This window comes from Lolium perenne, chromosome 4 (assembly GCF_019359855.2).
Source record: "Lolium perenne isolate Kyuss_39 chromosome 4, Kyuss_2.0, whole genome shotgun sequence".
NCBI lineage: Eukaryota > Viridiplantae > Streptophyta > Magnoliopsida > Poales > Poaceae > Lolium > Lolium perenne.
The window spans coordinates 295,654,583-295,680,736 of NC_067247.2; the positions used below are offsets into that span (position 1 = coordinate 295,654,583).

At 44.4% G+C, this 26,154-nt stretch overlaps 3 long non-coding RNA genes across 3 annotated transcripts; all 3 read left to right on the top strand.

Annotated features, from left to right (window-relative positions):
- Positions 1-3,989: 3,989 nt before the first annotated feature.
- On the top strand, positions 3,990-7,421 carry LOC127295829 (uncharacterized). The gene is made up of 2 exons (XR_007848132.2): positions 3,990-4,695; positions 6,637-7,421. It is a non-coding gene; the product is annotated as an uncharacterized lncRNA (long non-coding RNA).
- Positions 7,422-10,033: 2,612 nt separating this feature from the next.
- On the top strand, positions 10,034-11,402 carry LOC139839175 (uncharacterized). Its single transcript, XR_011756857.1, has 3 exons — positions 10,034-10,153; positions 10,277-10,346; positions 10,916-11,402. It is a non-coding gene; the product is annotated as an uncharacterized lncRNA (long non-coding RNA).
- Positions 11,403-11,474: 72 nt separating this feature from the next.
- LOC127295830 (uncharacterized) lies at positions 11,475-12,429 on the top strand. The gene is made up of 4 exons (XR_011756858.1): positions 11,475-11,587; positions 11,691-11,892; positions 12,070-12,186; positions 12,294-12,429. It is a non-coding gene; the product is annotated as an uncharacterized lncRNA (long non-coding RNA).
- The last annotated feature ends 13,725 nt before the right edge of the window (positions 12,430-26,154 follow it).

Below are 26,154 nucleotides of genomic sequence, written 5' to 3' on the forward strand. Positions count from 1 at the left end.
ACTTGGACTACAACTCTTGGGGATTTCCACCCATATAATGAGGAGGAGAGGGAGGGGCAGCCACTCTTGGCCGCACCACCTAGGGCTGCCCATGGCCGGCGCCCTAGCCACCCCCTCTCCCCAAACCCTAGCCTCTCCTCCTCCACATAATACTCCCGCAGCGCATAGGCGAAGCCCTGCCGCAGTTCTCCACCACCACCGCCACCACGCCGTTGTGCTGCCGGGATTCCGAGGAGGATCTACTACTTCCGCTGCCCGCTGGAACGGGGAGAAGGACGTCTTCATCAACACCGAACGTGTGACCGAGTACGGAGGTGCTGCCCGATTGTGGCACCGTCAAGATCTTCTACGCGTTTTTGAAAGCGGCAAGTGATCGTCTACCGCAACAACGAGATCTAATCTCGTAGGCTTTGGAAATCTTCAAGGGTTAGTCTCGTTCATCCACTCGTTGCTACCGTCTTCTAGATTGCATCTTGGCTTGGATTGCGTTCTCGCGGTAGGAAATTTTTGTTTTCTATGCTACGAATCCCGACAAACATCAGCAATCGTCACACACATATATTGGAAGAAGGAGAATTAGACATGTACTAACAATGGCTTGAAATTTTCCTTAGCAAGCCATGAGGCAAATCAATCAACGTGCTTGACTGAAAAGAAAAAGATGTCAATTGGGCGCTACATTTCTTTCCCTTTTTCTTGACACATTTCAAGTGAAGGCGCTAAATTTCTTGGATCAATCTATTTGCCATGGTCCCACCGGCCCACCCCAGTTAATCATTTTACAGTCATAACTAAAATTTAAAGGGCCCAAACGAACTGAAGAAGAAAACTACTAAGCCAGCCAACGGGAAAAGATAGGCCCAACGTGCAGCCCAGTACAAAGCAGCATAACGTTTCGTTCGTCGTCTGCGTTCGACACAAACTTCCGTCTGACTCCAATGGCGCCGCCGCAAATAATTCACATCTCCTCCGCTTCAGCATAACCCTTAGAAAGTTGGGACTTGGGGCCCCTCGGATTCGAGGGCCCAGGGCGGCCGCCCCGCTCGCCCCCCTCAGGGCCGGGCCTGGACAAGTGGCACGTTGTGGTGCTAGAAAATCTCTGGAAGTGGTCTTCCTGCTCGCCACGTGTCGCAATGGGAAGCAAGGTGAGGATGGGGGAGGAGAGAGAAGACTGTGTTGTGTCAGTTTTTTCCCTTTTTCTTCTAGATTCGTTTTTTCAAAATGAAATATCTTGAGAACCGTAAGTCCAAATTACGAACCGTTTTCACTTTTGAGATCTTCGCGTCGAGATCTTCAAAACGAGATCCCATTTTGATAGGTTTGAAGATATTTTTTCGTACTTCCAATAATATTATGATTGTACCTCTGGTGTGTACCTAAATGTATTCGTGTTTCAACTGATAAGTACTTCAGTTTTTAGTGTATTTGGTGTAATTTTTCCCTTTACTCGCTAACTGTACTCGCCCGTGTGCGGGACTGTACCTGTACTTACGCGACTGTACCTGCTCGTTTGCGCCACTGTACTTCTGGACATGTACTTGCTCGTGTTCACAACTGTACCTGCTCGTATGCGCGTTTGTACCTGCTCGTGTGCGTGACTGTACTTGTACTTGCACGTGTGTTCAACTGTACTCGTGTGTTGTGCGTGACTGTACCTGCTCGTGTGCACGACTGTACCTGCTCGTGTGCGTGAGCGTACTTGTACTCGCTCGTGTGTGTAAGTGTACTCGTGCTTCTACACAACTGTAATCGTGTGTCGTATGTAACTATACTCGCCTGTACATGCGAGGTGTACTTCATTTTTTTTGTCACGCTAATCGCGCTGGACAAATACATTGGAAGGCCCTCGCATGCGCGTACTCGCGCTGGACGAATACAGCGGAAGGCCGCGTCCAGGAAGTACTCGCGCGAGAGTTGTACTCGTTGTGCATAGGATCGGTACTCGCCATGCATGGGTGCGCTCGCCGCGTGCCCGCGTGCTCTCGCGCGCGCCTCACGCAACTCGCTCGCGTGGCCAGCGGATACGTACTCGTTCGCGCGATGTCGGGCGCGCCCGGATTCGCTTGCTGCGCTCCCATGAGGACACGTGGTGTTCAGTGTGCGTTGTACGGGGTTGTTTTCCTTCGTAAAGATCGGTCTCTAGGTAGTGGTATCCATGTAACAATAATAATAAAAAATTCCTCGCCATAAATAATCATAGCCACATTTAAGCTGCAACACATAGCGTTTAAATTTTGTTTTTACTTCCGTCGATCCAAATTAGGTGGTGCTAATTTAGGCAAAAAAACCTAAATCTATCTAAGTTTATTGAAAACATGACAACTAATTTGAATCAGCGGTAGTAACTTATGATGGATCATCAATATCACTCTTATGGATTACCATGTTGAATGTGTCTTGATTCGTGTCATTGCAATGGCCGGTGGGTGCATAGATATCTCCTCCAGATCTTGGTGTCACTATATCAGTGAGGAAGATGAGTCATCTTTAGTTGTTATCCAGGATAACGGTCGAACATCTTCGCGAATGGAACACACAAAGTGAAAAATATGTCTTGTTTACTGGATATGGTGATCCGTGCTAAGAAACAATTCGAGTATCAAATTTGTTACTTCTTTAGGGCACAAAACATTGTATCTTTATTGGGAAATCACACGTGTTGATTTTCGTATGAGAGTTTGCAGGAAATAGACTATAGTAATTAATATAAGTACACACAGTTTCAAAAAAATCAGCTAAAAATCTATGCCCGCTACACATTTTCTATTGCATCAAATAATGCATTTACTGGATCAATTTGTGTCAAGGTCTAGACCCACCGGCCCACCTCACTAAATAATCCTGTGTTAGCTAACGAGAAGAAAAGGCCTAACCACCAAACCACCAAAGAGAAAAAAAGAGGCCCCATGTAGCCCATTAGGAAGCAGTCGTTACCTTTCGTCCTTCGTCTTCCCGATAAACTGAATCGCACGACAGTAAAGCTCCTACCACATATGTTGATCTAGACCTACAAACAGCATACACCGACCCTAGCTAGGGCCCTTCTGGTTCCTGGGCCTGGGGCGGCCGCCCTGCCTGCCCCCCATTAGGGCTCGTTTGGTTGGGCCCGTTCCGCGGGGGTTCCGCGGCCTTTCCCCGGCCTCCCATTCCCCGGGCCGACACGCCCCGGGAGAGCCCACCGGGCCGTTTGGAGGCATGCGAGACAATGGTTCCGCGTCCGTTCCGCCTCCAACCCGGGGAAGTCATTCGGGAGCTGCTTTACACCGACCTGGTCGGTGTATAGCAGCCACCGACCACCCCCCAGATCTTTGTTGGGCCGGCCCACGATTTGCTGATGCTGTTTGCTGTGGATTCAGTGCGGACGGGCCGGCCCAAGTTTTTTTTTCTTTTTTCTTTTCTCATTTTCTCTGTTTTAAATCTGAACAATTTCAAATTTGAACAAAATTCGAATTGAACGATTTTCGAATTTGAACAAATTTTGAAAATTGAACGATTTTTCGAATTTGAACAAATTTCGAAAATTGAACGATTTTTCGAATTTGAACAAATTTTGAAATTGAACGATTTTCGAATTTGAACAAATTTCGAAATTTGAACGATTTTTCGAATTTGAACAAATTTTGAAATTGATCGATTTTTGAATTTTAACAAATTTTGAAAATTGAACGATTTTTAAATTTGAACGAATTTCAAAAATTGAACGATTTTTGAATTTGCACAAATTTCGAATTTGAACAATTTTCGAATTTGAACATTTTCAAATTTGCACACTTTTGAAATTTGAATTTTTTTTAGTTTGAACAAAAAGAAGAAAGAAAAACAAAATAAGAAAGAAAACAGAAAAGAAAAAGGAAAAAAAAATAAAAAAACGAAAAAAGAAACAGAAAACCGAAAAAGAGAGCGAACTGGGCCTGGCCCATACCCGACCAGGGGGTGTGCGGTGGCCGGTAGCCACCGACCTGGTCGGTGTATAGGTTTTCCCAAGTCATTCCGCTAGTCGCGACGTGGGGAAGGAATTCCGCGGGCCACGAAGGACGGCGACGGCGACTGAACCCAAAGCCACTCCGCTCCCCTCCCCACCTCCGACGGCAGAGAGGCGACGCCTCCAACAACCTCAGGTTCTTCCTCCACCGGCGACCGGAGCGGGGCCTGCATAGCGCATCGCGTCCTCGTCCCTCTCCTCTCCCAGATTTCCCCTCTCCGGCGACGGTTGTCGTCTTCCCAGGATCTGCTCCGCCCAGATCCATGTCCCTCCGGCGACAAAGACGGTCGGCGAAGCACAGAGAAGGCCGGCGGCGAGTGAGGCGAGCGCCGCGAGCGTCTACCTAGGAGAGGCGCCTCCGCCTCTCTCCGTCTACCGGGAGCGGCGCTTCTGCCTCCCTCCGGCGACGACCATGGTGGCTAAGCATCCAAGATTTCGCTCTTCCCTCCGACAACGGCGACTGCCCAGCAGTCGTTCTTCTCCTGCCCAAACTATCCGCTCTGCTTATCTAGTTCATCATGGCTTATTCGTCCCCGAGCTGATAAGTTGTAGCTCCAGATCTTGCAGGCTGCCGATTGGAGATGTTTTCTCTCTCAAATTCTGACCGCTTCTTGAAGCAAAGCAGAACATATCCCGCCATCTTTCAGGGTCACCTGCTGCTTCTCCCCTGCCGAAGCAATTTGTCCATCTTTCGGCGGCGCTCCATCAAGCATGTGAGTTCCTCTCTCACGCATCCCTTTTATTTTCTTCCTTTTATGTCTCTGCTGGTGAGTTCATAGCAAAATTTGATATCACATCTTGTTGATTTTGTTGTTTAATCATGCGTAGGTTGTTCCATCTGTACAGGTGAAAAAGGTCCGGATTACTATCCATTTACTAACTGCATATTTTAGCGCATCTTTCAAATCATGGTGGAATCTCAATTCATACAAGAAAATCACACTCGTTTTGCATTAACGTCTAATTATTATCTTCGTTGTGGAATAGTAGATCTAGCAGTACAACATATGTCTGTTCTGTTGCATTTTCCTGAACAATGGAGCTTCACGGAAGCTTGCATCTTAGAATATTATTATTAGCCGCTGATCGGAGAAACTGAAAGGTTCTTACCTGATTTCTTTTCTGTTGCATTGAGTAAACTGTTCATGGCCTTGTTGATGTTTAATATAGCAATAGAGACCACATCGAATAAAATTTTGATGCTTTTTTTGGCTTACTCCTGATCAGTTGAATTAGTAATTTGGTTAATGGTTAGGCTTACGAATTAAATCCCTGCCATGGAAAAACATAAGGTGCGTAGTGTATATTGTTCCTCCTCCTCAGCTAGTTGTCTACTTAGTTCTATCTTCTTATCTAGTAGTTGATAAGCCAGTTGCTGTTCTTGGTACACACAAGGGTACCATGGTTTCTGCTCTAACAGATGGCTCTTTTAGTTACCTTGCATTAGCATTCAGCAGCATATTTAGAATTATACAGTGATAAGCACAAACTATAAATGTAAAGTTGTTCAATTGTTCATTTTAAAACAGTTGTTCCCTTGGAAGGGCTTCTTATCTAGTAGTTGATAAGATTAGTTATAAATGGGTTCTGGTAGTTGTGATGCTAGAAAACGTGATCTTGTTTTACTTTTTGTTGTGCAGAATTGCTGTTTCTCAGTCCTTAGACCAAATGAAGCCCAGAATTATTGTTGTGTTCACACTTTTATTGCTCTAATGGTAGAATATCTAGCAGCCTTGGTCGATAAGGATTAGATACCGTACCAATGATTGTAGCAGTCATTTGGTTGCCTGAGGGCTTTGGTTTTCATCTTCCATTTTGTAGCATATAGATTGTGTATTCAAGATGCTCAACAAAGACTCCAGGAGGCCGCAAAGCTAGTATTGCTATCTGTGCTCTGAATGCAAGAGCAGGAGCAGGTATTGTTGTCAGAATCGAGGGTGGCGAGCTCATTGCAGCGGAGGGCCGAAGGTATGATCATGTGTCTGATCCTTTTACAGCAGAAATGCTTGCATGTAGGGATGCAATCTTGCTGGCCGGACAACCGTTGTTTTACAGCAGAAATGCTTGCATGTACGGATGCAATCTTGCTGGCCGGACAACCGTTGTTTTACAGCAGAAATGCTTGCATGTAGGGATGGTCTCATGTTCAATTGGAGACTGATTGTCAAACAATTGTGAAGGTTTGTGGTGGAGAAAAGGAGCAACATTCTTCTTTCTCCCAGCTGGTTATAGAGATGAAGTCTTTAGTCTCATTCTTCTAGGGTTTTTCAATAAATTTTGTAAAGAAAGATGCAAATAAGGCAGCACATGCTTGTGCTAGTGTGGCACTCTCTGTTGATGATTTGGTAGTCTCGTATGACTGTGTCCCTGGTTTTCTAGCTGAGGTTGTTTAGCTTGATTTTATGTCGTCGATTGAATAAATACCTTTGGGCGATGTTAAAAAAAGGACTGGTTCTTAAGTTTACTTTGGCACGAATTGTTTATATTTCCTTTCCTGCATGTGGTATAGTTTATGTGGTTTCGAAAAAAAAAATAGTTTATGTGAAGTGTCAAGCTAGTTCAGCCACTCTTCAGATTAATGTTTGGTGTAGTGTAGGATTTATAGTTACAGATTGTAAATCTTTAATGTCTATTGCATGAATATTGTGGTCTAGGTGCGCGCCGGACAGCAACTGCCCCTACCTGACGTGGGAGCCAGCTCCGGTGATTCTGCTCCAGCTAGCGGCAGGGGAGATCGTGTGCGCTGGTTGCCTGAGCCGACGAGAGGGAGATGATGCGACGGATGTGTGGTCTCCTTTGCCCGATTCTGCTCCGGCGAGGCGGCTAGGGGATGGTGCGCGTTGGGGGCAGAGCTGGTGGGTGGGAGATGGTGCAGACCGCCGTGGAGGCCCACGAGGACGACCTCCACAGCCCCTACTGGGAAGGCGTGAGGGAGGCGGCGGCGGCGTGCATAGACCTCGACTTGGGAGGTAAGAGGGCCTCCTTCGAGTCGCTCCACCGCCAGCCTCCGTCGGCGACCACCGCCGAACGAGAGGTGGCCGATGCCATGCTCTCTAAGGCAATGGCGCAGCTCCGGGAGTCGCAGGAAGCCCTGCACGCCCTGGGGCCAGCCCCCAGGTGTCGTCTACCTCGCCAACAATGACGCCACCGCTGACGAGCTTGTCGACCTTAATAACGAGGAGGCTGATCTATTGATCTACATAATTTTGTAACTAACACATACTTCTCTTCTGCAGTACTAGCATTTGAATGTTGAGACTTCATAGCGAAGGGCATGAGAGTCAAAAATCATAATGAAACTGTCCAGTTTTGGTTGAGAATTGCTTGTTGAGAATTGAATTTTGCTGGAGATGTAAAGATTATTATGTTGTCGTGGTTGAATATGGTCCCTGTAATTTCTGTACTAATTTGTATGCCTAAATTTTAATTTGTATTGTGATTTTTTTTCTTCAAATTTAGCCTTATTTTTCGTTTTTTCTTGTTCCCTAGCCTTCCACTGCATTCCCTACCTCTGCTGTCCAAATGGACAGCTATAGATTACCGTTTCGGGAGGGGATCCCTGTGTTTCCCTCGTGTACGGGAATTTCCGGCCGGGGGCGCTCGTTCCCTGGGATCGACTACATGCGCGACCAAACGAGCCCTTAGGGCCGGCCCTGGCCCATCTCCGGCGCGGGATGCGGTGCTCGGGTGTTCCCGCGGGCAAGGAGGGAGGAGCGGGAGTCCTCTGCAGAGAGCTATTGGCTGCGCATTGGGCGGGTCTGCCGGAGCAGAGTCATACAAAGGACCGGCATCAACGGCGACGGCCGGCAAGCGCGGGGATGACTGGAGATCGATGCTGGCCTCTGCCAGATTGCTGGAGCGCGGCGGCGGTCGGCCACCGCCGGAGGAAGAAACCGCGCAGTCGCCGGCGGCGGTCGGTACCGAGGGGCGCACGGCGGCGGCGGCGGCGGCGGTGGGGGGAGGAGAAGAGACGTCCCGCCCCGCCGTCCTCCGCCTCGCGTGGGCCCCACCGGACGACAGCTGTGCGGGCCCGGGGCGGCACGCGAGCAACGCGTGTGTGGCTCCTCAGCCGTCAGATCGTTCCCAGTTGGCACGGCCGGAGATCCAACGGCGCGGGATGTGCTCTGTCAGGCGGGCCCGAGGCGGCACGCCAGGCACACCCGGCCGCGCCTGGACCGTCGGATCGTTTCCAGCTGGCACGGGCAGAGATCCAACGGTGTGGGACGCGCCGGGCGGGGACGAGCGAAAGGAGAGAGACGAACCAAGACGCCGTCGCAGTTGGTGCTTCATTTGCATGCACCTGCTCTGCTCCGCTCTGCAGGAACACAACCGCTTTTGATTCTCCGGAGCAGCGAGGAAAGGTGAGAGAGGCGATCACGCCGCATTCCCTATTTCCCTCCTCCCCTCTCTCGTTTTGTCCGCATTCCCCCAAACCCCAGCCACGCGACGCCAGGGGCTGGTAAGCTTCCGCCTCCCTCTCTTCTCGCTTCCTCGCCGTCGTGCGGCGGCGCTTCTCCGTTCCTTCTCGCCGCGGTTTGAGCGCTACTGGGTTGGCGGGGGCCGTGCTTGACTGCTTGTTCGTGGGACACCCCTTTTTTTTGGGTTCGATTCTGCGTATGCCTCCTCTGATCTCTCCGTACGCCTCGTGCGCTGCGTCGGTTTCCGTCGCTTGCTGCTGCTGCTTTTGATTTTGAGGTCGGTGGCCTCTTCTCTCGCGGTGGGTTTTCCCTGGGGATGAGGACGAGGGTGCTGCAGAACACCGAGACGAAACTTGGTGGCCTCTGTTCTCGCCTCGTCAGTCCTGCCTTGTCTGCTGAACCCCGAGACCTTATTTTTTGGGGGGTTCGATTTTGCCTGCGTATCTCGTGTTCCCTGCGCTGCGTCGCGTCGGTTGTTGCCCCTTGCTTCTGTTTTTTGATTTCGATGAAGTCGGTAGCGTGTTCATGGTGGTTTTACTCGGAGGAGGAGGAGGGTGCTGAAGAGCACCGAGACGCAATGGTGTCTCTGCTCACCTTCGTCCACCCCGTCTCGTTTCCTGAAGCGCGATACCCTTTTTTTGGTTCGATTTTTTGCCTGCGCCTCCTTGATCCTGTCCCGTACCTCCTGCTTCCTGCGTTGCGTCGCGTCGCGTCGGTTTTTGTTGCTTGCTGCTGTTTCCGATTTTGAAATCGGTAGCGTCTTCATGGTGATTTTCCTTGGGAGGAGGTGGATGAGGAGGATGCTGAAGAGCACGAGCACCGAGCCGCAGTGGCGGCCTCTCTTCACCCTCGTCCATCCTGCCTCGTTTATTTTGATTACTGCTGCTGCGGTTTCTGCTTGGATCCCCAGATCCTTCTCTGTTCCATTTAACTCGCATCTGCGCCTCTCCCGTCTCTTCCGCTGCGTCAGGTTTTGTTGTTGCGGCTGTTTACTGAAGTTGGTGACATGATCCTCGATGGTGATTGCCTTGGAGGAGCACGAGGATGTTAGAGAGCACCGATACCCAATGGTGCTCTCTCTTCACCTCGTCGATCCTGTCTCGTTTTTCTCTGCTTACTGCTGCGTTTGTTTTTGCGTTCCGTGACATCTTGGTTGGTGGCGATTTATTTGGAGAGGACGAAGCTATAGGAGCACCGGAAATGCATGGTTGATCTCAGTCCGCTTCTCTTCTGCATCTCATGTTTCTCTTCTGCTAGCCCCTGCTTGTCCATTTTGCGGTTCATGGTGGTTCCATTGTTCGAGGAGGAGTCTAACGAAACGAGCACCCCAAACACGACGGTGTTCATATCCTCTTCCCGAGGGAAACTTGAACAGTCTTCTCTGGATATTTCCATCGTTTTTATTCTTCTCCAAACTGGAGCACTCTGCTTCCTGGTCTAGTATGGTGTCCAGAAATTGCTCTTTCTGTCATTAATTAATCGGAAATGGAGCCACTTAACTGTTTTTTCAACCTTGTTTCTTATCAAGTTTGCTGTGCGCTCTGCAATGTAGTGTCAGTACATTCAGTTTACATGTTTGTCAGATTTTGCTGATAAGGAAATCTAAGCCAGTGTTTTCATACTGGTATCTTTCAGGAAAGCAAACCCTGCAATGGCTGGTCAGTACATCAAGACTTCTTCTAGGGGTGAGAATGCCAGAATTGAGTATGCCACATCATGTATGCAAGGACCTCGCGATGAAATGCAAGATTATGTGAGTAACGTATATTATTACGTGGATCAAGGATAGTTTTTACGTATGCATATAATTTGTTTTGCTTGCTCATTCAGTACTTTGTGAAATACTGAATTTGACCCCTACACTTCTTATTTCCAGTACACAGCTCTCCTAGATCTAGATGGTTCGGATTCCACATCATTCTTTGGTGTTTTTGATGGCCATGGAGGTTTGATCTTTCTCTCATACTGTTCCAACATATTCTAAACACTTCAGCTGTTAGCATAACTGACCATCTCATGCATTGATTACATGAAGTCTTTCATTAAAATCTGCTATAGTTCATTCTTATCCAAATGTGTATGTCATATGTGAATCTGTCTAGTGCATTATATCCGTGCATGCTTTGTACATTTACTACTTGTCGTGATTTTCATCTGTCGGTATTCTGTATGGTCATGATTGTGAAATGCTGGTACAGTTCAACATACGTGATCAAGTTATACAGTCGGGTCTGTGCTGGGATGCCATATGGACAAAATGGATTATGCTAAAGTATATATTCAGAGGGGCCAAAATTTTGTGTGATCATTTTCTTCTTTTTTGGGAGGGATTGGTTTTTGTCACCAATACATTCAGTATCTGTAGTGCATGCTCTGTTTCCAGTGATACAAACGTATTGAAGTGATATTTCAGCTAGTATGTTGGTCTTGACATTGCTTCAACATATGAAATTGTACAGGAATATGTGACTGATTCCGTCTTTGTTTTCTGTTATAACTATATTTTATGTTTCAGGACATAGGGTGGCATGGTATTGTTCGAGGAAATTTCATACTGAGCTTGTCAAAGTTCCAGACTATCAAAACAACCTGCATGCCGCATTGGAGCATGTGTGCTTCAGGTTTTTACTAATAGATAATTAAATCACGTACTCTACATTTTTTGCTATATAAGTATGGAAAGTCACATGTGAGCACGTTTGAAGGCGCACACATTATCGGCACAGGGATGAAGTTTTTAAAACTTATGAATTTAGCTATAGCATGTGAACCCTATGAAATTTTGTTTAAAATATGACCACCTGTGAACTACACAAGAAAACAAGCAATAAGTGCCTGTACAGATATCATGTGCGTGGACACATGTTCACATAATCTGCACTCAGATGTGTGCACTTCTTATTCAATATTGAAAGGTGAAAGGGCCAGTGTTATAGCGTTGGAGAGAGTGTCAATGTTATACTCTTTCCTTCCATAATTGCAATTGCAACATAAGTTTACTTCTTGTTGCATGTACAGATACGGAATGTGTAATTCTTTAATGCTTAATTGTTGCAGAATCGATGAAGCGTTGAGAAGGTCAGATGAATGGAAGAGGCCTGATTCTCCTCCTGCTCATGCTCCTGCTCCTGGTAATGGAAGTTTCCGAAGCCGTCTCCAGACTAGTCTTTGTTCCTGTTTCGGCAAGGTGATATATCAAGTCCTGAATATTATTTAAGCATTTATCTGCCGAAGAAGTTAGTAAATAATTTATCTCTGGGATGCTGCTGCATATTATTACGTGTAAAAAGGAATCGGAAGAGATCAATGGGTGTGATAAGGAGGATCTATTGTACTTTTCCGAGATGTGCTTGAAGGTTGCACCGATATGATAAATTATAACCCCAATTTGTGCTCCCTACTTCCGTTGAGTGCCTGGTTTACTGAATTGGAAGCCACATGTTCCTTATGTTCTCATTGCACCTTGGTTGTTAGCGTACTGCCAAAATCGAGGTACTTATTTGAAAAACAAGTATTTTCCCTTGTTTGAGTTGATCACTTGTTTCTTACATTGGGTTGCATCTTTTGTGAATGGCACATAGAAAATATTCTTCCCTGGTGGCACTGGTTGATTGTTTCTTCATATGCTGTTTTTCCATATGATTTCAGTTTGGATTCTTTTTTCTGCAGAATTATGAAGGGCCCCAAATCGAAGGAAGCACAGCATGCGTGGCTCTCATTTGAGGCAACCAGATAATTGTTGGAAATGTTGGTGATTCCCGTTGTGTACTCTCAAGGAATGGTCAGGTACAGTGACTATTTTCTTTTCAAGTTTCTCGGTGGGGCATCCTCTTTTGTCATAATGATTGTGTTCAAGTGGAGCCTGACAATTCTTATATCCAATTTATCGGAAGGCAATTGATTTATCCACCGATCACAAGCCAAATGAACCAGGTGAAAGAGCCAGAATTGAAGCTGCAGGAGGATCAGTAGTCCAGAGGCAAGTCCTTGTATATGATGCAGGACGAATGAGGGTTGAACAAGGCCCATATCGCGTTGATGGAATAATAGCCGTATCCAGAGCGCTTGGTATGTAGTATTATTTGATACTCCCTCCGTTCCTTTCTATAATGCCTATTGTTTTTTCGCAATTGTTTCAGAATATAAGAGGAAAGCTGTGTTTTCTTGCAAATAACCCCTTCCACCGATTTGTTTCCGTCCAGAAAATCTGGAACAAATCTGTTCACGTTGAGAAAATCTGGTATGCAATCACGTAGAGAAAATCTGGACGTGAGATTAGGAAGGAGTAGATCACGCACGCGTCTGTTAAGGAAATAGCAAATACAGATCACGTGAGATTAGGAAGGAGTAGGCCGCGCGTAGGGAGCAGATCACGTCTCCGATCTGTTTCCAGTTTCCTTTTTTTCTCTCAAATAGCGCTGGGGGGTTTTGTGTCAATAAATTTGCTTGCGCTAATTTCCGTGCCAAAAAACAATAGGCACTATAGAAAGGAACGGAGGGAGTATCTTATTTTTGTGTGGATATTTTTTGTTTCTTGGATCCAATCAATTTATTGTTTGATACACATTTTCACTACTTACATTTCAGGTGATTTTCAGTTCAAGAAGAACAATAAATTGAAGTTGATATGTAATCCTGACATTCACACTGTGAGTTTGTAACTATGTTGTGTGAGCCCAGTTTTAGTTTGTTTCCGATGGGCGTGGTCTGATGGAAATGGCCATTTATTTTTATAGGAGGACATAACTGATGATATTGATTTTCTTCTCATAGCAAACGATGGTATCTGGTAAGTCCTGAGCTAAAAATAACACAAGAAGATGTTTATTTATGACTTGCTTCTAAGTGCAATACTTCATCCAGACCTAAGCCACTCCAATTACTATTATCTGTCATGCTTGTTTCATCTTAGGCATAGTATTTATAGCCGGGAGGGTTTATACATCTTAGGCATAGTACGTAGTATTAAATTCGATGGTTACGTATCAGGTTGATTTGCTATTTGGAAATGTTAGCTTGGTATGTTTGATAACTCTAATTTACAACCTTAGTGCTTCATGAGACATTTCTGGCAATAGGAATAGATTTCCTCTTCACGTGGAAGAATGCTAAAGTTAGCAAGAGAGTAAGGCAAACTTACCAGTGCCTGCTATTGATAGATCCAGACACTAGTACCCATAGAGACATATTCTTTGTTCTCCTGTTTCATACTTTTATGATTTCGTTGATATATTTACCGTGACAAAATTACACACCCCTTGTTTTCTTCTTCTCCAGGGAAGTCAAGACAAGTGAGGAGGTGGTTACTTATGTAAACGAGCGCTTGCAAACCGTGAGTCTTATTTCCTCGATTATTTTCTGCTTGTCATCCTATTACCAGGACAAAATCGAGGCACTTATTTGAAAAACAAGTATTTTCCCTTGTTTGAGTTGATCACTTGTTTCTTACATTGGGTTGCATCTTTTGTGAATGGCACATAGAAAATATTCTTCCCTGGTGGCACTGGTTGATTGTTTCTTCATATGCTGTTTTTCCATATGATTTCAGTTTGGATTCTTTTTTCTGCAGAATTATGAAGGGCCCCAAATGGAAGGAAGCACAGCATGCGTGGCTCTCATTCGAGGCAACCAGATAATTGTTGGAAATGTTGGTGATTCCCGTTGTGTACTCTCAAGGAATGGTCAGGTACAGTGACTATTTTCTTTTCAAGTTTCTCGGTGGGGCATCCTCTTTTGTCATAATGATTGTGTTCAAGTGGAGCCTGACAATTCTTATATCCAATTTATCGGAAGGCAATTGATTTATCCACCGATCACAAGCCAAATGAACCAGGTGAAAGAGCCAGAATTGAAGCTGCAGGAGGATCAGTAGTCCAGAGGCAAGTCCTTGTATATGATGCAGGACGAATGAGGGTTGAACAAGGCCCATATCGCGTCGATGGAATAATAGCCGTATCCAGAGCGCTTGGTATGTAGTATTATTTGATATCTTATTTTTGTGTGGATATTTTTTGTTTCTTGGATCCAATCAATTTATTGTTTGATACACATTTTCACTACTTACATTTCAGGTGATTTTCAGTTCAAGAAGAACAATAAATTGAAGTTGATATGTAATCCTGACATTCACACTGTGAGTTTGTAACTATGTTGTGTGAGCCCAGTTTTAGTTTGTTTCCGATGGGCGTGGTCTGATGGAAATGGCCATTTATTTTTATAGGAGGACATAACTGATGATATTGATTTTCTTCTCATAGCAAGCGATGGTATCTGGTAAGTCCTGAGCTAAAAATAACACAAGAAGATGTTTATTTATGACTTGCTTCTAAGTGCAATACTTCATCCAGACCTAAGCCACTCCAATTACTATTATCTGTCATGCTTGTTTCATCTTAGGCATAGTATTTATAGCCGGGAGGGTTTATACATCTTAGGCATAGTACGTAGTATTAAATTCGATGGTTACGTATCAGGTTGATTTGCTATTTGGAAATGTTAGCTTGGTATGTTTGATAACTCTACTTTACAACCTTAGTGCTTCATGAGACATTTCTGGCAATAGGAATAGATTTCCTCTTCACGTGGAAGAATGCTAAAGTTAGCAAGAGAGTAAGGCAAACTTACCAGTGCCTGCTATTGATAGATCCAGACACTAGTACCCATAGAGACATATTCTTTGTTCTCCTGTTTCATACTTTTATGATTTCGTTGATATATTTACCGTGACAAAATTACACACCCCTTGTTTTCTACTTCTCCAGGGAAGTCAAGACAAGTGAGGAGGTGGTTACTTATGTAAACGAGCGCTTGCAAACCGTGAGTCTTATTTCCTCGATTATTTTCTGCTTGTCATCCTATTAATAGTAACCAGGACAAAATCGAGGCACTTATTTGAAAAACAAGTATTTTCCCTTGTTTGAGTTGATCACTTGTTTCTTACATTGGGTTGCATCTTTTGTGAATGGCACTTAGAAAACATTCTTCCCTGGTGGATTGCTTCTATTGTGAAGGGCACACAGAAAATATTCTCTTTGGTGGCACTTGTTGATTGTTTCTTCATATGCTGTTTTTCCATATGATTTCAGTTTGGATTCTTTTTTCTGCAGAATTATGAAGGGGCCCAAATCGAAGGAAGCGCAGCATGCGTGGCTCTCATTCGAGGCAACCAGATAATTGTTGGAAATGTTGGTGATTCCCGTTGTGTACTCTCAAGGAATGGTCAGGTACAGTGACTATTTTCTTTTCAAGTTTCTCAGTGGGGCATCCTCTTTTGTCATAATGATTGTGTTCAAGTGGAGCCTGACAATTCTTATATCCATTTTATTGGAAGGGAATTGATTTATCCACCGATCACAAGCCAAATAACCCAGGTGAAAGAGCCAGAATTGAAGGAATCTGGTAAGTCCTGAGCTAAAAATGACACAAGAAGATGTTTATTTATGACTTGCTTCTAAGTGCAATACTTCATCCAGACCTAAGCCACTCCAATTACTATTATCCCGCATGCTTGTTTCACCTTAGGCATAGTATTTATAGCCGGAGGGTTTATACATCTTAGGCATAGTATGTAGTATTATCTCGCATGCTGGTTACTGCTGCGTTTGATTTTTTCATTCGGTGACATCTTGGTTGGTGGCGATTTATTTGGAGAGGACCGGAAATCCATGGTTGATCTCAGTCCGCCTCTCTTCTGAATATCGTGTTTCTCTTCTGGTAGCCCCTGCGTGTCCATTTTAAATTTAATGGTGGTTTGATTGTTCGAGGAGGAGTCTAACAAAACGAGCACCCCAAACACGACGGTGTTCATATCCTCTTCTCGAGGGAAACTTGAACAGTCTTCTCTGGATATTTCCATTGTTTTTATTCTTCTCCAAACTGGAGCACTCTGCGTCCTGGCCTAGTATGGTGTCCGGAAATTGTTCTTTCTTTTATTTATCGGAAATGGAGCTACTTAAGCTGTTTTTTCAACCTTGTTTCTTATCAAGTTTGCTGTGCGCTCTGCAATGTAGCGTCAGTACATTCAGTTTACATGTTTGTCAGATTTTGCTGATAAGTAAATCTAAGCCATTGTTTTCATACTGGTATCTTTCAGGAAAGCATGCCCTGCAATGGCTGGTCGGTACACTAAGATTTCTCGAGATCGAGCGCGGACGAAAGCAACAACGGGTTTCTCAAGCTGCAGAACAAGTACGAAAGTAAATGGCTCTCTGTATGGCATGCGGCCTTCCATTGGATCCATTTCCTGGAGCAAAAATGCAAGCAAGCAAAGCTGTCGTGGATATAGAACAAAAGCAACATTCAATGACGAGTTCCAAGGGCTTCATGAATTTTTTGACAGAATAAGGGTATGCAGTTCTGTGATGAATAATAATGTTAATTCTCTTTTTTGGACAACCATGTTGTAGTTCGAACTGATAATCTTATTATTTTTTTTAAATTTGCAGAACACGGTTACTGTATCTCTAGATGGTAGTGATGAGGAGGTTCTGAAAAGCATTTTGGAAGCACTTACGCATATCCGTCTGTGGTTTTGCCAAAATGGATTTGAGTTAAATTTTGAGCCCATTCTTGGATATAAGGCAAAAACTTATGCAACTCCTCTAGATGGTACTTTCTATTTGGTGATCACCTATCTGAAAAAGTCGATTACTTTGATTATTGATGGCCGGACAGGGTGGCTCACTGGTTACATAGGGCCAAAGGGAATTTTTCAGTTCAAGCAATCCTCAAGTACACCAGAAGGAACCCCGAACTATATCAAGCACTGCATTGCAAAGGTCCTCTCATTCGATGGAGCTTATTACAGTATTGCACCAAAGAAGGATATATTTTTCATTGCATTGGGGATTGAAGCATTTCGCGGATCTCATGTTCAAATGGCAGATTATGATGGAGGAGAAGAAGATACTGACTTCAAAGAGTCATTTGGCCCCACAGTTTTTGGGATTGTTGAAGCCTTCAAGAGCCATATGGTAACAGGGATGGTATCAGGTGCCATTAGAGATGGAATAAACACGACGGTAGCAGAAAGTCGGGCCTCTGCAAAAGGCCATGTGAAAGGTTGGGGGAAAGGCAGCTCTGATGCAGCAAATGCATTATTCAGTTACCTCAAGTATGGAATAAAGTCTGGACCAGACCTCCTCCTCAGAAAGCCATATGGGTGCGAGGTTATTAGTCTCCATGACTATGTCAAACACACTCTTATCAGCCCTAACAGGGTTGCAATGTTGCATACTTATGAGGTCGCGCCAAGACAAACCACCCTAACATGGTCACCAGTTGATGATGGAGATGGTGATCCCTCAGTAGAACTCCTTGATGAATATGACATATCTAGCCTTTCCGCCAACGCACTCATGGAGTTCAAAAATCAAAATAATTACTATTTTGGCCGCAGAGCAGGCGGTCCTCCACACAGTTCAGTCAATAGGCTCGCGAATGCAGCTTTACTGCCAGATTGCCATATTCCATGGTGGGGTACGCTTCCTGTGACAATGCGCCATCCAGGGTTGCCAACCGAGCAGCAACTGAGGGGGCGTAATATTTATGGCTTCAATGGCAGGGTTCGGAGATTTCACAGTAAAAGGACTTTCCATAGTGCCGCTTGGCCATTGATTAATATCGCAAGAAAAACACTAAGAGTTATGAGGAAGTAGTCTACGACTGGCAGTGAGATATTTCAGGTGAGCAGGGAGTGACCTTAACATTGAACTACCTGTTATTTTACGGATTTTTACTACCTGCTATTTAATGGATTTTTACTGCTCTGCTTAGTCTGAGTGAATTTCTCAAAATGCACCAAGTACAAACAAGTAATTTAAAATGCATTGCTATGTTTCTTTGAGGAATCTTATCGATAAGCAAACATAACTGAATGTGATATACTTGACTTATCGTGGGTTGTTATTTATTAGCTTATTTCTGTACGTACTTCTGAACCTGCTATGGGCTGTGGATGCGTATGATTTCTGCATTTAGAAATTGCTGATAATTCTCCCTTTTACCCTTTTTCAGCTTATTCGTGCCAGTTTTTTCCCTGAGTTAAATTTTTTTAAATGCACAAAAGTATACAAAATAATGTGAAATGTACTATATGTTTCCTTGCAGAAGTTAGAGGTCTAAAGAATGTAAAATAACAGAACTAACTAAATGTCATATTTCTCTTGACTTATCTGATGAAACTGTAGTGAATATGTATGCCTAATATAATCGTTAGCTTTTTTTTGGGCGTACTTTAATATAGGTACTACAATATTTTATTACTCCTATTTAAGACCGAATGCCTACGTTTGTTTGAGAGTTGTCGGCCAACCTGAAGAAATATTGTGGATCACCTGAAACTAGTGAGATACATTAAGAAAGCAGTAGATGATCTGAAACTAGTCCAAAACATGTATACTATAATACGCAATGAAACTTTTTGTTCCAAATAACCTTCTGTTCTTTGTCGAAAAAGTGTAACCTTCTGTTGTGGATTGAGTGAGCTTCAGGTTTCTATGCCGCTCTGCATTCTTATCTAGTACCTGCTTTTTTAGGGTGTTTACTAGCCTGTAATGGCTGCAGTGCTACTTCGTATTTTAGCAGTTTGTGTCTAACTTCATCTTGCTTTGCATCTATGGCTGCAGCGGATAATCAGCTCATATACCCACATGTGAACGCAGTTGCAGGGGCAGCAGCAGTCGAGGAACCAGTCTCTGACGACCGACTGGCAGATCCGCTTCTTCTGCTAGTTCCAGATTTTATAAGTCGTGGGTGTTCAGAAGGGATGATGAACCCTTTCTGTTTTCTGAACCCTTAGATTGAGAGAACTCCGCTATATGGCAGTTTCGGTGTCTGTTCCAATTAGCTAGGAATTTTTGGGTCACGCTGAAATCCAGTTTTCCATTCCTTAGAACTGCAGAAATGAAGACTGTTTTCTCAGGGTAGAATGGTTACTGCCTAGATACTGTCTTGCGCCCATATTTTTGGGGAATGTATATACTGTCTTACAGGCTGCATTCAGAGTTCTGAGATGAAGTGATACCACTATATTCAAGCAATTTTCACTTTTATCATCTGTTGTTGTGCTGTTTTTACCATGCGTGCTGGGATGAATTTCCCTGATATATATATACACAGTGGATTATTGATAGTTACCGCTTCACCTTGCATCCCATTACGTTTCCTGATACTGAAACTCAGAAAATTGGAGGTTTGTATTCACTTGCTGAGCTACAGTGACTGTACTGTCAAGATTAATGAGGGTAGCAACCAGCTGCTCTTGCCTGTTTTATGGGTTTTCCCTTGTATCAATGAATTAATCTAGGGTCATACATTGGATTAGTATTTTTGTATTCCTTGAGTGATAGTATTAAATATAGAAATTTTACATCTACGTTGCTGCAGAACAACTGAACAAGAGCCATTATTTGCAGCTGCTATTTTGTAACACAACATGTGATTTTTTATAGAGACATTATAAGTGGAAAAATGAAACTGGATGGAGCATAAGGTTGGATTCGTGTGCTAACGTACCAAAATCTAGACCGGTGAACAATACATAGGTTCAATATATCTAAAGGTATAATTGTTGCATCCCCATGGGGCTCTCACAGCGATTTAAGCATGTGGACCGTCGGATCTTTCCATGGGCGCATCTCGACCGTTTATTCCGGGCAGAATCCCACTAGGTAAAGCCATGCAACAGCCATGGTCTACCCGCCTGCAGCTGCGCTCGGGACCCACCTTCGTTTGGGTCCGCTTGTCTCACAACTGAGGGAAAAGAGAGGCTCATGATGCTAACGTGAGACAAAAGGAGGATCCGAGCGAGGAAACCCTAGCCGCCAGCCTCCAATCCCCTCCCGTGCTGCTCCTCCCCAACCCCCTCCACTCCATCTCCAGCAAGCCAGCGGCGGCCGCGTGGACGACAAACGAGCAGCAGGGGTGGCCGCGATCGTGGGCCTTGGGCTGCCTCTCCCTCCTCCCATCATCACCATGGCCGGCCAGGAGCACAGCCGGCCTTGGGCGCGAGCGCCGCCTCCATTCGTCGCCATGCCCGGCTGGGAGCAGCGCCGGCGAGCGCCGCCTCCCGTTGTCGCCATGGACGGCCGGTAACCGCGCCATCCTTGGGGGTGAGCAGCGACGGCCGACGGGCGGCTGAGGTCCCCTGGCTGGCATGGCCACGCTCGCCTCGATCTTCGTCGGCTCCGGCGAGGCGGGCCGTGGGTGTCGGCCGCATCCTTCGTCGGCGGCGCGCTGGCAGTACCGGTCCTCTCTCTGTCCGCCATCCTCCTTTACCCTGTCTCTTCTCCTTCCATTTTTTCACCCCGTTTGCTTTTCTGTGTGTGTCTCTCTACTGCTCGGGACGGGAAAAGATGGAGTTCATTGGGAGATGGGTTTGTGCTGGGATCCCCTCTCCCCCATGGCATTATCCCCAAGGCCCATGAAATTTTTTCAAGTTCAGGTCTGGAATCAGATTATTTCTGAACTATTATGTCAGATTCCGTATATTGGTTGTAAGATTGTTCTAGATATGTATCACATATTATCTCAGATTTCTAGGATTATTTCTGAACTATTATGTTAGATTCCTTATATTGGTTGTAAGTTTTAAACTCAGCATTCTGAGTTTTTTACAGATTCATCAATAGATGATAGAAGGGACTGAGGCGAGAAGAGATGGCATTGATTTGCACGCACTAGAGCATGTGTCCGATGGCTTGATTATGTTGTTTGCACTGCTCATGTATTATTCAAAATCGAGTTGGGCGAATTGCAGAATTGCACTAGTGCATATGTGCTTCTGCAGCAGGTAAATGAATTTTACTTAGTCTACAGATTTCAGGTGAAAGTGCATGGAGCCCCCATGTGTGATTTTGGTAATTAATGACAATCCTTATGGACTAATGTTTGCATTGAGTTATATTTGTAGGAGTTGTCCATAGGCAATTCTTGAACCATATGTTGGCTTTAAGGTTGCAATAAGAAGAAATTGATGAAGGATATCAAGTGTCAAGTATGTCTTGAAGATGAAGTGAGCCCTCAAGTTACTTCAAGACATCAACATGATGAAGAATGAAGAAATGAAGTGCAAGTTCAAGATGAGCCAACTCTAAGAGTTTATAAGCTTGAAGCTTGCCATGGAGAAATGAAGTGCAAGTTCAAGATGAGACATCTCGAAGAGATTCTTTGCTTGAGTCTTGCCATCCATATGGTGATCATGGATATGTGAATATGTGCCGAAGAAGAAGCTCTCCCATGGTGGATTATGGGGGAGCAATCCACATGGTGTGGTCATGGTTATGTGAAGATGCGCCGAAGAAGAAGCTCTCCCATGGTGGATTATGGGGGAGCAATCCACAAGACTTCGTCAAGAAAGCACAAGCAAGAAAGGCGTTCCATCTTGTCGAGGTCAAGATCGTCGTCATCGAGCTCAAGTGGAATGCGCAAGTATAAGGTTTGCTCTTGATAGGGTTTCTTTCTCACCGGTCTCATAGTGTAGTTGGAGACCGGTTTATAGTTTAGTTGTCGTACTATCAAGAGGGCTCTCGAGTGAGTGACTCGATCGTATCGTTCGGAGAGAGCTCAAACCTTTGCATCCTTGCATCATCTTTCTTGGTTGTTATTTGGACCTTATCCATGTGATGTTTTAGAGCTTGTGCTTATTCTCATGACAAGCTCTAGTTCATCGAAAACGGATTTCGCATAGATCACTTGTTGTGTTTTCGAGTTTGGTTCATCATCTCTCTTGGTTTTATTTGGATCTTATCCATGTTATGTTTTAGAGCTTGTGCTTATTCTCATGACAAGCTCTAGTTCATCGAAAATGGTTTTTGCATGGGCATCTTGTTGTATTTTTAAGATTGGAGGTTTTACCGGTATGACTTTTTTAGATAGGTCAAACCTTTCATAATTTGTTTCTATCCTCCCTTGTTGGACTATGATGGTTTCCTGCATGATCTTGTAGAGCTTGTTCCTAGCTTTAAAACAAGCCCAAGATCATCAAAATCGGAGTCCGGATGCTAAAGTTATACCCATTTTAGTTTGATGTTTCTGCCAGTTTTCAGGGGGCGGATATTCCGGCCCAAGTTCGGGGCGGATAATCCGCCCCCCACCCTCCCCGAAAAATCCGTTTTTTGGGAAAATCCGGCCAAATATCCAGCCAAATGTCCGGCCCCCTTACTGCGAGCAGTTTTCTCAAGTCCTTAGCCGATTTTCGGGGCCCGGGTATTTTGCAAATATCCGGCCCGGAAAATCCGGCCTGAGCTGACCCAAACGGTCATACTTCGATGGGAGGGGGTATTTAAGACCCCCTTCTTCCTCCTTGGGCAGCTACCTCTTCCCCTTTGTGCTCTCCACAATTGTTGACCTTGAGAGCTTCCCTTTCCCTCTACTCCTCCTATGCTTCTTGAATCTTTTTGAGAAAAAAGAGAGAGGAGATCTAGATCTACATCTTGACCAATCAAATCCCTCTCTTTGTGAGGGGAATCCACTAGATCTAGATCTTGGAGAAATTTGGTGTTCCTCCTCTTATTTTGTTCTTCCTCTCTTATTCCCCCAATAGCTTTTGTAGCTTTGTTGGAATTTGAGAGAGAAGTACTTGAGCATCTTTGTGGTGTTCTTGCCATTGCATTTGGTGCATCGGTTTGAGTTTTCCACGGTGATTCGTGGAAGTGAAAGCAAGAAGGTTGTTACTCTTGGGTTCTTGGAACCCTAGACGGATTCTAGGCCTTTGTGGCATCTTTGTGGTGTTCTTGGGGACTCCAATTAAGTTGTCGAGAATCTTCAAGGACAAGGCCTTTGTGGCATCTTAGTGGTGTTCTTGGGGACTCCAATTAAGTTGTGGAGATTCTTCAAGGGCAAGGCCTTTGTGGCAATTTGTTGGGAGCCTCCAATTAAGTTGTGGAGATAGCCCCAAGCTTTGTGCGGGTTCGGTAACCTCCCTAAGGTTACATAGTGGTTCGAGGACATCCCTCTTGGTGGGAATTCTCGAGGAGAATACGGAGGCCCTCGTGCTTTTGGAGTGACTTGTCCTCCACACCGCTCCAACGGAGAGTAGCACTCGCAAGAGTGTGAACTTTGGGCTACATCGTCGTCTCCCGCGTGCCTCGATTATCTCTATACCCGAGCTCCTTACTTATGCACTTTACTTTGTGATAGCCATCGTGCTTGAAGTTATATATCTTGCTATCGCATAAGTTGCTTGTATTGCTTAGCATAAGTTGTTGGTGCACATAGGTGAACCATAGTATATAGGCTTTGGGCTTGACAAAGTAAACGCTAGTTTTATTCCGCATTTGTTAAGCCCATCTCGTAAAAGTTTTAAACCGCCTATTCACCCCCCCTCTAGGCGACATCCGTGTCCTTTCAATTGGTATGAGAGCAAGGTCTCTCATTCTTAGGCTTCACCGCCTTGAGAGTAAAGATGTCGGTTAGGGGATTAGCGCACAATAACTTGTTTATATTTGATGGCACAAATTACGATCTATGGAAAATTTATGTGCTCAAAATCTTACGGGGTATGTCCCCGGACATGGAGCGATTTCTTGGCATGGGTTTTTCTTCTCCTAAGGATCCTCAAAATTTATCTCTTGAGGAGGAGAAAAACTCTTGCCTCGATGCTCTTGCTTCTCATGTGTTTTCCATTGTTGTGAGCAATGTAGTTACTTTGTCAATCATGCCTTTTGGGAGCTCTCATGAATTATGGACAAAGCTTCAAGACAAATATGATGTGTCCAATATTATTAAGGATGATTGTATTGCTTCCACTTCCGGCCGTGATGAGTTCTCATCTTCATCCACTTCACCAAAGTGTGTCAAGACACAAGGTAATGATATGGTGAGTGGTGATGAAAATTGCAATGTTGATATTGAGCTATCTATTGATGATTCTTCATCTCTATCTCATTGCAATGTTTCATCTACGGACTCAAACACATCTAGCACTAGAAATGATTTACATGCTTGTGTTGATAGTCCTTGCATATCATGTGTAAGTTGCTTGAATAAATCTAATGATGATATGCTTGCTTTGTCTTGTGGCCATGATAAAAATGCTTCTATTTCCTCTAGTTGTTGTGTGACTAACATTGTAGAGGAAACCAAAGATTCTATTGGTCAAGACAAGATTTTGAAAGGAGCCTCAAGTAACTCCTCATCTTTATCTCACGGTTCTCATATGTGCCTTATGGCCAAGGGTTCCACGGTATCTCCTACCATGGAACCTCATAGTTCTCGTGGTGATAAGGATGAGGATGTTTATGAAGAAGAGGATTGGGTTGTCTCTCTACGCGATAAGGGTAAGAGTGTATTCAAGGTTCTTTGCAAAGATAAAATTGCTAGCTCTCACTTCTTTGAAATCTTGACTACCGCTATTGAGAGCCAAAAACTTATTTGGATGCATGAGAACACCATTGATAAAATGGGTGCTCTTGAACGAGAGTATGCTAATGATGTGGCATCTCTAAAGGATGAACTTGAAGAAGAACAAACCACCAAGGAAGCTCTTGAGGAAACCTTTGCTCTAGAATTATCTAGAGAAAAGGAAAACCATGATAGAGCTCTTGAGGTGGCAAATGAACTAAAGATAAAAAATGATAAGCTTGTGTTTGTTAATGCTAAACTCCTTGAGGATTTTGAGCAACTCAAAAAGGCCTCAAGGGCTATTGAGAGTGCGCTCACCAAACTCACCGAGTTGCATGAGCAACTTAAAGCTTCTTATCTAAAAGAGCATGACAACTTGCCTTCTCCCATTTCTATTAATAATGATGCTTGTGCTACTAACTCTACTTCTTGTGAAGCATCTATCTTGAAGGAGAATGTTGAGCTAAGGGCTCAACTTAAATTGCTAACTAGCAATTATGGGAAATTGGAAGAAAATCATGGAAAGCTTTCTAGCTCCTATGAGGATCTTCTAGCCTCTCATGATAGGCTAAAGTTAGCTCATGAGGCTATAATATCTAAGGCAACACCTTATGAGCCTCATGTGGGTACTAGCACTACTACTCAAAATGTTATATTGCCATGTGCTAGTCCTAGTAATTCATCCACTCATAATATTGCTAAATCTTGTGATGAATTATCTTCCTTGCCTTGTTTCTCTAACAATGAAGGTTCTACTTCCTCTAGTACTTGTGTTGTTACTAACCATGTAGAGGAAATCAAAGAGCTCAAGGCCCAAGTCTCTTCTTTGAAGAACGACTTGGTAAAGAGTCATGAAGGGAAATGCAAACTTGACAAGATGTTGAGTGTGCAACAATCCCCCAATGAGAAGAGTGGACTTGGATTCAACTCCAACAACAAGAACAAGTCCAAGAACAACAATAAGAAGAAGGACCAAGTACAAGTCAAAGACCCGGCCAAGATTGTTTGCTTCAAGTGCAAAATTGAAGGGCATCATGTTAGATCTTGCCCTTTGAAGAAGAAGCAAAAAGGGAAGCGGCCTCAAGCTCAAACTCATATTCAACCTCAAGTTGAAGAAATGCCACTTCCCAAGAAGAATCAAGCCAATGCTCCCATTGTGGAGAAATCTAGTGAGAAGAAGGAGAAGAAAAGAACTTGCTACATATGCCATGAGAAGGGACACATCTCCTCCTTTTGCACTATTGGTACCTCATCCAACTCTATCACCATTGATGATGTTTATTCTCTTCGTAAGGATGAGGGTGGCAATGTGTTTGCCAAATTTGTTGGTGCTCAAAGTGGTGTCAAGAAAAGAACCATTTGGGTTGCCAAGCCTATTGTGACTAACCTCTTAGGACCCAACCTAGTTGGGGA